Source organism: Bos grunniens, chromosome 4, assembly GCF_055505025.1.
Source record: "Bos grunniens cultivar Pamir isolate PY7600 chromosome 4, Bosgru_T2T1.0, whole genome shotgun sequence".
Classification (NCBI taxonomy): Eukaryota; Metazoa; Chordata; class Mammalia; order Artiodactyla; family Bovidae; genus Bos; species Bos grunniens.
In genome coordinates, this window is record NC_141168.1 from 4,249,254 (window position 1) to 4,262,990 (window position 13,737).

The window sequence follows — 13,737 nt, forward strand, 5'->3', positions numbered from 1 at the left end:
GGTAGTTTTACATACATATGAGTCACATACATGTACATTATAAATATGCAGTATTCATTTAAACCTGCTCAAGAACCTAAATGGTGATACTAGTAATGTTTCACGTTACACATGAGAAGGCTGAGGCTCAGAGAAATGAAATGACCAGCCCTGGGTTATCCAGCTAGTACATAACTGTATACAGCCTTATGCACAGACTCCAAAAGTTGGCTGATCTATAAACCACGGCATGACCAACCTAGTATTTATGTTTGAAGCTCCAGTACTTTGGCCACCTGTTGCAAAGAGCCAACTCGTTGAAAAAGACCCTGATGCCAGGAAAGATTGAGGGCAGGAGAAGAAGGGCAAGACAGAGGATGAGACGGTTGGATGGCATCACTGACTCGATGGACACGAGTTTGAGCAAGCTCTGGGAGTTCGTGATGGACAGGGAGGCCTGGCGTGCTGCAGTCCGTGGGGTCGCAGAGTCGGACACGACCCAGCGGCTGAACAACAACGACTCTCTCGGATCCCATCGCTCCCTCTGTGAAGATCTTAAAGAGACTCCCTGGTGACCCTCTGAGAGCTGTGAGAAGGACCCCCACGCTCACCCCCAGTTCCCTCCCCACGGGGGTGACGCAGTCTTCTGTCCAGGAGACTCCCTGGTGATCCTCTGAGAGCTGTGAGAAGGACCCCCGACGCTCACCCCCAGTTCCCTCCCCACGGGGGTGACGCAGTCTTCTGTCCAGGAACATGTCTTCTCTAGGCTTTTGAACTTCTGAAGAGAGCATCAACCCTTAGCTTAGTGCGGTCATCTCACATGGTTTATATTCAAGATGCCACACACATAATCCGAGTGGCATTTGCCACTTTAAAGCTTTCGGATGCTGTGTTCACCTGGCCCGTTGTCTTAGGAGACAAATCTTTCTAAATGATTTTCACCATAAAGAGATGCGGGGTTTCTAAGCATGGTCCCCTAGTCCTCTAAGTCTGGTCATCTCAAACGCCTTTATGCTCCTTTGCCACTTGGGAAGACCTTACTTCTCTGCCTGGTTGGCAGCATCTAACGTCATCCTTCATTCCTTCCATGCTTGCAGGGGAGTCAACGACCATTTGTAGCACCGGCTTCCATAAATCAGTGGCTTTGGCCACTTTGAAGGCAGCCTGCTAGTCCCAAACCATTTGGAACCACTGATGTCAGAGACGGGGGATTTCTATGCCTCACTTGTGACCTGCTAACTATAAACTTTCTGTTCCTGATTGGATCCATCCGAAGCCAGGACACCTAGAACCATGAGCGTCTCATCTTGCAAAGCATTGCCCCCCGCCACCAACACACACACACACACACACACACACACACACACACACCCCTGCAGAATCTTCTCTGCTGCAAGGTGATATTTCTGCTCTGACAAATGTTGTTTTATCACATTTCATCAAAACTGAGAGATCATGGGCTGAATAGGAAATCTCATTTTTTGGACCATTTATAAAGAAAAAGTATTCCCAATTAAAATATGACATATCATTATTTCTGAGAGTCACCATGATATTAAAGATATAAAGCCATGTAAATCATGTACATCTGAGACTTGAAGAAATACCGTGACATCAGTGACCAGCAATGGCTGGGAGAGATACTTTTATTTTCAAAACAGAAAAGCAATCCCACCAGGCTCCGCAATTTGTGTGTCTGTAGTGGCGGTGGGCTACCCAGGTAGCTCAGTAGTAAAGAATCCACCTGCCAATGCAGGAGACATGGATTTGATTCCCGGATCCACGGGTTTGATTCCAGATCCCCTGGAGGAAGAAATGGCAACCCACTCCAGTATTCTTGCCTGGATCATCCCACGGACAGAACAGCCTGGTGAGCTATAGTCCGTGGGGTCACAGAGTCAGACACGACTGAGAATTACACACACGCATGTAGATGGGGGCGGGACGTTTCCACCTCAGTCATTGATGACTCCTACCCCTGGGCTCCCAGTGAAGACCGGGATCTTAACTGACCCAGAGTCATGGTTCGCAGGGCTGCAGTGCCAGAAGGCAGAGCTTTCTGCTTCCCGGTGTAGGCAGAGCTGATGGCAGGTTCTGTCACAGCTCTGCTTTTTCACGTTTGCTCGCGGGGGACACAGCTGGGTGTGCAACCATGGCCACAGCCTGCTCCTCACTGCTGCTTGTCCCTCTCCCCTGGCAGGCACTTTGGGCTGCTGGAACCAAGACTGAGACGTCGGAGTTCAAAGGGAACAGAAGGACATGGGAGTCTGTCTCTAGCCAGGGCCTTACGTGCCGTGCCCGCATCCAGCACTCCGCTGCAGACGCTCTTGTGAACCTGCTCAGCTATTAATAAAGCATCTGAATTCCCACTCTGCTATTATTTGTCGTGTGCTCTGCTCACCTGCGATGAAAGCAAGGGGTCTCCTGAAGCCCGAACAACATGTGACCTCTCTGTAACAACTTCCAGAAAGAGCCAGAACCACAGGCTGCTTGCCCGGGGCAGACGCCTCCAGGTTTCCTCCCATTTAGGAGTATCGGGCTTGCCCTGGATTTATTTTTCTGTCCTCATTTCTTTTGCTCAAATAATTTGGTGTGCAGGTTAAATAATGTGTGCATGTTAATTCCATGACGTTGGATGGGTTTTTTAAGCTGCATTTAATCCTTCTTTTGAACAATGGAACACGACTGGAGAAGACTCTTGAGAGTCCTTTGGACAGCAAGGAGAGCAAACCAGTCAATCCCAAAGGAAATCAATCCTGATTTTTCATTGGAAGGAATGATGCTGAAGCTGAAGCTCCAACACTTTGGCCACCTGATGGGAAGAGCTGACTCACTGGAAAAGACCCTGATGCTGGGAAGGATTGAAGGTAATAGGAGAAGGGGGTGAGGATGAGATGGTTGGATGGCATCACTGAATCAGTGGACATGAGTTTAAGCAAACTCCCAGAGATCATGAAAGGACAGGGAAGCCTGGCATGCTGCTGTCCATAAGGTTACAAAGGTTCAGACATGACTTAGCGACTGAACGACAGCAACACATTTTTATATAAACATAAATCTAGGACGTCAGAAGGTCAGCACTCAAGGCCTCTGGTGTCAGGCAGTATCCGTTAGGCTGTGCTGCAGTAACAACGGCCTCCCAGAGGCTTTGCAAGAACAGGGCTTGCTTCTGGCTTTTGCTAAATGTTCATCAACACCGCGGTCAGCAGTGGCTCTACTCAGGGTCGTCTCCACCCTGGGGCCCAGGCCGATAGCACAGCCTCCACCCAGACGGTGCTGACGGCTGATCTCCAGGCAGGAGAGAAGAGATGCAGAGAAGCAGACGCAGGCTCTGAACGCCTCTGCGTAGAGGTGAAGCCATCCCTTTCTCCTGCGTTTTGGGGATTAATACCAGCTGTATGGCCGAGTCTATGGAGCCAGGAACTGAATGATTGTGAACAATCACAGACCACTTTGCTGCGCCCCTGAAACACTGGAAACCAAGTCTACTGCAAGAGTGAAGAAAAGAACAGCTTGGTGAGCAACAAACATAATCAGTCCATAAACAAACACAACCCACCAGAGCCCCTCAGATCCTGTGGGTGAACACCACTATTTAAGCCCCTAAAACTCAGGTTTTCAAACTGACAGGGGACTTCCTTAGTACATTTCACTTAGCAGTTGAATTGGTGACACTAATGGTATTAATAACAGCTAAGATAAAATGACCACCTAAATATGGACTGAGGTGAGGACCGTCCTGGTGATCTGGGATCTGGGAGCATCCTCCACTTCAGAGAACAGAGATCCTCCCCTCCCTTTCCCTCCTCCCCCAATCTCTTTCCTTATGGACAGGGAATTTGGGGTTGGTAAGTGCAAACTAGGAGAAGGCACTGGCAACCCACTCCAGTACTCTTGCCTGAAAACTCCCATGGACAGAGGAGCCTGGTGGGATGCAGTCCATGAGGTCGCTAAGAGTCAGACACGACTGAGCAATTTCACTTTCACTTTTCACTTTCATGCACTGGAGAAGGAAATGGCAACCCACTCCAGTGTTCTTGCCTGGAGAATCCCAGGGACGAAGGAGCCTGATGGGCTGCTGTCTATGGGGTCGCACAGAGTCAGACACGACTGAAGCGACTTAGCAGCAGCAGCAAATGCAAACTATTACATTTAAAATGGATAAACAACAAGGCCCTGATGTATAGCACAGGGAACTATATCCAATCTCCTGAGATAAACTGATAGAAAACAATATGAAAAAGAATGTGTACATGTGTAACTGAGTCAGTTTGTAGAGAGAAATTCACACAGCACTGTAAGCCAACTTACTTAAGTTAAAAAATCACCTCTTTTTTTGCCTTGGTAGAAATGGCCATATGATTAACTATTATCATCAGTCATTTTAAGGCAGTGAAAGATATTCAGCTGAAAGGAGTCTTTAATGATAAACTGTTTTCACAATTTTATAGTAAGGAATAATGAAGAAATCTTCAAACAAGCTATTTAAAATGATATTTCACTCCTTTAAGTGCCTGTCTCCACAACAAAGAATCCTAAGATCCTATTGTAGAGACAAATAAGACATGATAATTAACAATCGTTATTTCCAGAAAATGGTACCTGCCACAATCCCGTGGGGGATAAACTCAACGTGCTATTAACGCAACAGGTCTGTTTACGAGCCCCAAGTGTGCCAGAGGAAGTGTGTTCTCACTGGTTTCAAACTGCAACTAGTATATCAGACGCACAGCCTGCAGCCTTTCATAGCTCTTCCAAGCTGACAGAAGAAACATCACGAGTGATCAAATAAGATGTTTGTTGAAAATATGCAATTTTTCAAACTGTGCAACTAAAGGTGTTAAAATTGTGGTGTCAAAATCTTGGAAAAGTCTTTGAAATTTTTATTTTCCCGTCACTAGAAAGATAAAAGCAATTTATATGTTTGCTGAGACTTAAGCCTGGTGCAACTGGAAATGATGGAAATATGAAAGATTAAAACAAAAGCACTGTTTTTAAGTAGGAGGCTTAGCCCACTCTTAGCACATGGATGGGAACAGTCCTATATAATCCACCGAAGGTCCCTGAGTCTGCAGTAAGGTTTCATCAATCTTTGCTGAATGGAGACACTTAATTCCTATCTTCCCAGAGCCTTGATACACCTGGGGAAGCCCAAGTGTCTGGGCGGGAGAGATCTGTCAGCCACTTCCTGGCTGTTTCCACGCTCCTCGAGACCGTATACCCTCAGCACCTGGTCCAGACAGATGGGAAAGGTCGACCCCAATGACCTATTTGTAAAACAACCAGGGGTTTAAAATTTCCTCCAGGTTACATGTATGTCTTACAGTATGTACTGTCACACGCTGAATGGAGTTAAACATTGGTGGTGTTGGTATTCAGTCGCTAAGTTGTATCTGACTCTTTTTGACCCCACAGACTGCAGCAGCCAGACTCCCCTGTCTTCCACCATCTCCCAGAGTTTGCTTAAACTCATGTCCATCGAGCCGGTGATGCCATCCAACCATCTCATCCTCTGTCGTCCCCTTCTCCTCCTGCGTTCAGTCTTTCCCAGCATCAGGGTCTTATTCAATGAGTTGGCTCTTCCCATCAGGTGGCCAAACTATCTAACACTGGTAAGCCTCAGGAAAGAGGGAATCTCTGATCCAAGCAGGTCTTCCATCCCTGAATAGACGCCCCCTGATTCCCCTCTGATGGGCAGGCGCCCTAATCCCCAGGCAGTGAGGTGCATGAGACTCTTTGGGGAAACCTGTCTGCCTCACCAAACCCTGGGCCCTGGAAGACTCACTGCTTAGAGTGCGGCTGAAAGATCTGGCAAGGGCCTCACCCTGGGGTTTGCTAGAAATGCAGAAGCCCAGGCCCCACCCCAGACCAATTTTAGCAAGACCCATTTTAGCAAGATTTTCGGATGAACCCAATGCACATTTCAGTCTGAAAACCCTGGGCTAGTTTGTCCCACTAGCCCACCTGTGATGGTAAGTCAGTGATGCCACATCCGTGGATTACATGGAGACAAAAATCACACCCAAGAATCCTGGAGTGGGTAGCCTTTCCCTTCTACAGCAGATCTTCCCAACTCAGGGATCGAACCCAGGTCTCCCACATTGCAGACAGATTCTTAACCAGCTGAGTCACAAGGGAAGCCCAAGAATACTGGAGAGGGTAGCCTATCCCTTCTCCAGGGGATCTTCCCAACCCAGGAATTGAACCAGGGTCTCCACTTTCACTTTTCACTTCCATCATTGGAGAAGGAAATGGCAACCCACTCCAGTGTTCTTGCCTGGAGAATCCCAGAGATGGGGTTGGGGGGGGCGGCGCGGGCCTGGTGGGCTGCCGTCTATGGGGTCGCACAGAGTCGGACACGACTGAAGCGACACAGCAGCAGCAGCTCCTGCACTGCAGGCAGATTCTTTACCAACTGAGCTATCGGGGAAGCCATCACATGTCACAGGAGTCAGCAAAAGATACATAAGTCAGAAAAGAAATTTCATCAGAAATTTTTTCTTTAAACACACACACACAGACACACCCAGAGGCACACTCACATAGTAATAAAATGTACAAAATAGAAGGTAAATATGTTCATTCCTTTTTGGAGATTTGAAAGTAAGAGCAAGTGTGAGCTAAAGGCAGCCCCTTCACTCTGATGAATACTTGAAAATAAAGGAGAAGATGTATAAGGGAAAAAGACATGTCAGACTGTTCAGACCCCACCGGTTCCTAGAACACGTGTCTTTGGAATCATGAATACAGGAGACAGTTATCCCAGAGTCACAGCTCCTGGTCCAGGTAAGAGGCTTACTCATGTCTACTGATTTCACTTTCTCAAATTCTGATGTATTAATCCTTTAGAAGACATGTCTAAAGGTATTATTGGCTTATAGTTTCAAACACTATGAGGTAGTGTCTTTTACCAAAACTACAGAAAGCAGCACCGGGATCTTGTACCAGGCAGCACAGAATCGAGCAGGTGCAGGTGGCCAAAGCCATGGGCCCCACCCAGCACCGGTGGCCAGTGCTGCCTTCCATCTGCTTCATCCCCCACCTAAGTGCCACCCCCCGGGCCTGACCCTCCTCAAAGTGCTCCAAAAGCATCTCAAAGTGCATCTCTGCCTTCAGGTCGACCCTTAACCCTCTCAATTCCCACCTACCTAACTTTGAGTTGTTGTTGTTTAATTGCTAAGTCAACTGTTCCGTGACCCCATGGATTGCAGCCCTCCAGGCCCCTCTGTCCTTGGTATTATCCGGGCAAGAGTACTGGAGTGGGTTGCCATTCCCTCCTCCAGGGGATACTCCCAACCCAGGGACCGAACCCCGAGTCTCCTGCATTGTGGGTAGATTCTTTACCACGGAGCCACCAGGGAAGCCCTAACTTTTTGCTAGAAAGAAAAAACTTCTCTAAAAAAGACCTTGTTAAAATTATTGGCCAGTCAAAGAAGAGTGGATACGAGGTAATCAAACCGCTTCCAGGAGAGGCTGGCTGCACTGACAGCTGCAAGTGAGATGAGAGGAAGACACACCTGGCGTCAGGAAGGGCCGGGGGTCATCCAGGACACCCTGCTCTCGGACAGCCCTAAAGAGGCCAGAAAACGGTCCACCATCTTGACCTTTCATGCAGTGGAATCACTTTGGACACGCTCGTTGTACATCTGGGTGAGTGCTAAATCACTTAAGTGCTGTCCAACTCTGCAACCTATGGACCAGAGCCCGCCAGGCTCTTCTGTCCATGGGATTCTTGACAAGAATACTGGAGTGGGTGGCCATTTCCTCTTCCAGGGGAATCTTCCCAACCTAGGGATCGAACTCCTGTCTCTTACATCTCTGACACTGGCAGGCGGGTTCTTTACCACCAGGACCACCTGAGAAGTCCCCCTTGTATGCTTGGCCAGTTACTATAACATTTGGGAAGGGTGGGTTTCTGTGCTATACGGAACTGAAATTCTGCGCTCCCCACTTAAGCCTGAGACTGATTTCTGTGTGTTTCCCTCAACACATTGACCAGCAAGTTTATAAGAACCAATGCCCACCCTCCTTCCAAGAGAGCACATAGGTTAAAAACAGGTCTGCTGTTAGCAGCTAAATACCTTACTTATTATAACTATAAGGTATATTAGCAATTTTAGCTAGACAGTATCAATGACAATTTGACATTTTCACTTATAAATAAAAGCAAGAGTTCTGAGAGAGAGGAGGGAAGAACTTCAAGCATAGACACGATGATCTAAAAAAATCCCAACATCTGATCAGTGCTTTCTAATTCACAATGCACTAGCTGAGAACCTTCTGCAGGGTCACATTTGCTGACCCTATGAACTAAGAACACGAACCTTGATATCTTTATCTGAGCAGAACAGGAACAAGTGAGTTTTCCAAGAACCACTTTGAAAGGAAGCCTGTGAAATGAGATGAGCTTCCTTTAGAGGGAGGAAAATGTAAGTTAGATTTGATGATGGTAATAGAAGTCTGTACATGTACTATTTCACTGAATCATACACTTAAAATACACTATGCAAATTATAACTCAATACAGCTGTTCAACTAGACAGTGTATTAAAAAGCAGAAACATCACTTTGCTGACAAAAGTCCAGATAGTCAAAGCTATGGTTTCTCCAGTAGTCATGTACAGATGTAAGAGTTGGACCATAAAGAAGGCAGAGTGCCAAAGAATTAACACTTTCCAACTGTGGTGTTGGAGAAGACTCTTGAGAGTCCATTGGACTGCAAGGAGATCAAAATGATCAATTCTAAGGGAAATCAACACTGAATATTCATTGGAAGGACTGATGCTAAAGCTCCAATCCTTTGGCCACCTGATGCAAAGAGCCAACTCACTGGAAAAGACCCTGATGCTGAGAAAGACTGAAGGAAGGAGGAGAAGGAAGTGACAGAGGATGAGATGTTTGGATGGTATCATTGACTCAATGGACTTGAGTTTGAGCAAACTCCGAGAGTTAGTGAAGGACAGGGAGGCCTGGGGTGCTGCAGACCCTGGGGTCGCAAAAAGTCGAACACGACTTAGCGACTGAACAATAACAAAGAGCTGTTCAAAAAAGCTTCCTGTGGTTTGAAGGCGCTCCTGAAACTTGAAAGGATCCTCTCCTGATGACACAGTTCTAACACACACAGCTGGCAGGTATGGAGAGGGAAGCGGGGCTCCTACAGGAGTTTTCAATGAATATCAAAAGCAAGTGTCCTCTCTGGCTATTCAGAAAATAAGAGATGTGACTAGATTTTTGGCATTCTTAAGAAACTCTGTATTTCTAGTATATAACTCTCAAATGTGAAGATTTGGGTAATGCATTGCAAATAAGAACCCCCCCCCAGAACCAGCTGAACCCACCTCCCTTCATTACTCAGAGCTCCATATGGGATATTTGCTGTGTTCTGTAATTTGGAGCACTAACTCCCAAGTGCGCATTAATAAAGGGCTTCCCTGCAAAGCTTCCTGGAGAAGGGAATGACACCCCACTCCAGTACTCTTGCCTGGAAACTTTCATGGACGGAGGAGCCTGGTAGGCTACAGTCTATGGGGTCGCAAAGAGTCGAACACAACTGACCTCCCTGTCCATCACCAACTCCCGAAGTTTACTCAAACACATGTCCATTTAGTCGGTGATGCCATCCAACCGTCTCATCCTCTGTCGTCCCCTTCTCCTTCTGCCCTCAATCCTTCCCAGCATCAGGGTCTTTTCCAATGAGTCAGCTCTTTGCATCAGGTGGCCAAAGTATTGGAGTTTCAGCTTCAACATCAGTCCTTTGAAGGGTTACTTTGATACATTCTAGATCAAATCACAGTGGATATATTAAGAGCTGAAAAGAACCACAATGTGTAACTGAGACTCGTTCTTTTGAAGACGAGAAAAATGGAACTTGACTTAAACGCAGTTCGACACAGAAAACTGTTATAAACAGAGTTACTGCTGGAGGAGGGGCCTTCCTGCTTGGTTCCCAGCAAACAGGACAGCAGGTTTTTCCGTAGACGTCATGATGCCGCAAGGCTCAACTGAAGATGTTTATACTCATCTGTTTTCAGGTTATTCCACAGGTTTACTGTTTTTCTTAAGGCAGAATAGCTGTCAAGGGCCTGATTAGAGTCTTAACGAGGATATCTTAGGGATTGCATGGAGAATGGAACTCTTCACAGTTCAATAGCACATTTCTGTAAAATGTATACATATTATATGTAAATGTACTTATATATTATATAAATGTATATTAATAGGTTACATGTAAATGTGTTTTCTATGTACATCTAAAAATGTATGCATGCATGCTAAGTCACTTCAGTCACGTCAACTCTTTGCCATCCATAGACTGTGGCCCGCCAGGCTCCTCTGTCCGTGGGATTCTCCAGGCAAGAACACTAGAGTGGGCTATCACGTCCTGCTCTAGGAGGTCTTTCCAACCCAGAGATCGAACTGTGTCTCTTAGGTCTCCAGCATTGCAGGCGGGTTCTTACCACCAGCGCCACTTGGGAAGCCCCATTAAAAATGTATACATACGTAAAATATATACACACATACAGTATATACATTGGGGCTTCACGGGTAGCTCAGCAGTAAAGAATCTGCCTGCAACGCAGTAGACACGAGTTTGATCCCTGGGTCAGGAAGATCCTCTGGAGAAGGAAATGGCAACCTCCTCCAGTGTTCTTGCCTGGAAAATTGCGTGGATGGAGGAATCTGATGGTCCATGAGGTCACAAAGAGTTGGACACGACTGAGCATGCACTCGTGTGTGTGTGTGTGTGTGTGTATACCACATGCATATACATACATATACACATATAATTTCAAAAGTTTAATTTGCTAGCCCTTAAGAAAAATGAAAGCAGAACTCCTCGGAGAGCACTGGTGTTGAGAATTTCAATATGAGGCAGATTGCCCTTATTTTAATCCTCACTTTTATTTCCCCTTTTCAAGTTCACCCTATTATTTTCAACAACCCACTTCTCTACCTCCATGGCTTTCTTCTCACAAATAGCTCTGCAGGAAATGCTGCAATTTTTAGTATCTCTAAATCCTTCTAAGCACCAACTTCAAAGAGCTATTTTGGCCCCAAAATGAAACAGGAAAGTGAGCTTGGGCGCAGGCTGGGCGGATGGGGCTGTGTGCAGGGGCTCTCAGGCCACAGAGCAGCTGCAGGTACAGCCCCTTCCTGAAGCCTCTGCCCCATGGATTTAAGCGATCCCCCCTCCAAGTGACCCCACGCCACTTTATAACTGCACTCCAGGCGATGACTCCTATCCATTCACTTGTGTGTGTTTATATCGTGACTTGGTCTCGATCTCCTCATACGCAACCTGTAATTTCCAACTCCACCAAGCTCTCTCAAACACACTTGGCAACAAAATCTTACGTGACCTGAACTCAGCTGGTGGCAGAATTTACCAGAATCGATATGAAGCAATCGATCATTTTATTTATCCCATCTAGTTTGGATATAATTTTTCGCAGAAACCATCCTGATTTCAATGACAGGGTGCTACCCCAGACACCACTGAGGGCGTGACCCAACATACAGCAAAAGCACAGAGTTAGTTTCTTAAACTCTGAAAAGTTCTGAATTCCTAATCGAACCCAGGGTTCTCAGGTAAGCGGTTTTGGGCAGCATCGAGTGGACACTGTCACGTTAATGAGTGCTTAGGGGAATGTCCACGGTGCTCAGTGGACTCTGAGAGGAGGTCTGAGCCAAAGTGGTGGATGAGGCAGGGAAACTGATTTAAAATAGTCATCAAAACATAACAGCATTGAGACAAAATTGCGGACAGTCATGTAACAGTGCATGGATTTCTCCCTTTCTGAACACCGTGCATGAGAAAGAACTTTTGACCTCAGTTTATGAATCTGCATCTTACAATGTTGCCACAACAAGTGGGGATTGACACATATCATTTTGTTTATCCTGTGACCATCCGCACAGGACTTCTCAGTAACCCTGCTGTGCTTCGCTCCATTCCCTTAGTTCAAATTCATTATCAGTTTGTATATTTATGCACTGAATTACTTTCAAGTGCAAACTTTAAAAAGATCTTTGCAACCCCATGGACAGTAGCCCGCCAGGCTTCTCTGTTCATGGGATTCTCCAGGCAAGAATACTGGAGTGGGTAGGCATTCCCTTCTCCAGGGGATCTTCCCGACCCAGGGACCGAACCTGGGTCTCCTGCATTGCAGGCAGATTTTTTACCAACTGAGCCACCAGGGAAGCCCAAAAAGATAAAGAGAGATATCCAAAAGCTTTTTTAAAAGATTGCGCTCTGAGCAATTCTGGCCCCACATTAATCCCTCCCATCCAGGTTCAGTAGAGCACAGAACCCAAACGAGGAAAGATCCCCTGGGGAGCTGACGTCCCAATGATGGAGACAGACTGCAGTCACTCCAACCGATACATACACTGTATGATTTAAGAAAGGTACTAGATCCGAGTTGCTTTTTGCATCGCTGCATTGATTAGTCGCTAAGTCATGTCCAATTCTTTGTGACCCCATGGACTGTAGCCCACCAGGCTCCTCTGTCCACGGAATCTTCCAGGCAAGAATCCTGGGGTGGGTTGCCATGTCCTCCTCCAGGTGATCTTCCCAATCCAGGGATCGAACCTGCGTCTCCTGCACGGACAGGTGGATTCTTTACCACTGAGCCGCCAGTAAGTAGATACTATCAACAGTTAGTGAAGCGCTATGGAGGTGTCATGTTATTGGGCCAAGGGGAAGAGAGTAAAGAATGATTTTAGAGGAAGAGTCTAGAAGAACACTCCAGAAAGAGGGAGCCAGCATCTAAGGCAGAGAGCCCCAGGTGGAGGAAAAGCAGGTGAAAGGTTGAATAAGGCTGATGTGTTGCAGGGACCCCAGAGAGGCCAGGTTAGAGCAGACTCTAGGAGGGCAGGGGACAGGTGAGGCTGTGAGGCTCTGCAGCAGGTAAGAAGGCAGTGTCAGGTAAGACATTGGGTTTTATCCCAGTACAGTGAGATGCTGTTAAGTGAAGTGACCTGACCTGTGTCTAAAAAGAGCACTCCAGAGGCTATAAAGAGAAAGATCTGTGTCTGACCCAGAGTGGAGGCGGGGAAGCCAAGAAGGACACAATTTCTGGTCCAGGTACGAGAGGATGGGGGACGTACCTGAAGTGAAAGTCCTCAAGGAGAAGAGAAGCTGTCAGTCAAGGAGAGGCTGAAGCCCGAGCTGCTTGTTGATGGTGTGACGGGCTGTGATGTGGGGAGGGAAGTGAGAAACCCAGGATCAGCCAAGCCTTCGACCTTGACCCTCAGCATGAACGATGGTTCCATCATTCCACAGAGATTAGGGAGTCTAAGGAAAAAGAAACTTCGGAAGTGTTGCTGAACTCGGGTGTGGCTACTTGTCGCTGGAAAGCCTATATTTGAGAGGGAAGTGTTGGTAGAAAGGCAAGGCTGCTTTATTCAGGAGGTCAGCAACCGGGGAGAAGGCAGACTGAGTGCAAAAGTCAACTCCCCTCCTGACAATCAGGGGGCAAGAGCTTGTAAGGGGAGACTCAGGGGTGCGTGGGCAGAGGGAGGGCACAGTCGGCTCCGATGGCCATCTTGCAGTTGGTCACCAGTGGTCTGAGCAGCGTCATCTTGGTTGTTTTAAGTCCAGTTAATCAGGGCTCCCCTGGTGGTTCAGGTGGTAAAGAATCTGCCTGCAATGCTGGAGACCTGGGTTCGATCCCCGGGTAGGGAAGATCTCCTGGAGAAGGGAATGGCAACCCACTCCAGTATTCTTGCCTGGAGAATCCCATGGACAGAGAAGCC

General features: G+C 47.1%; 1 long non-coding RNA gene across 1 annotated transcript; it reads right to left on the bottom strand.

The window, feature by feature from the left end:
* Nucleotides 1–11,375: 11,375 nt before the first annotated feature.
* LOC147373404 (uncharacterized) lies at nucleotides 11,376–13,276 on the bottom strand. The gene is made up of 2 exons (XR_015161871.1): nucleotides 13,090–13,276; nucleotides 11,376–12,580 (listed from the first exon to the last, which is right to left on the bottom strand). It is a non-coding gene; the product is annotated as an uncharacterized LOC147373404 (long non-coding RNA).
* Nucleotides 13,277–13,737: the final 461 nt, after the last annotated feature.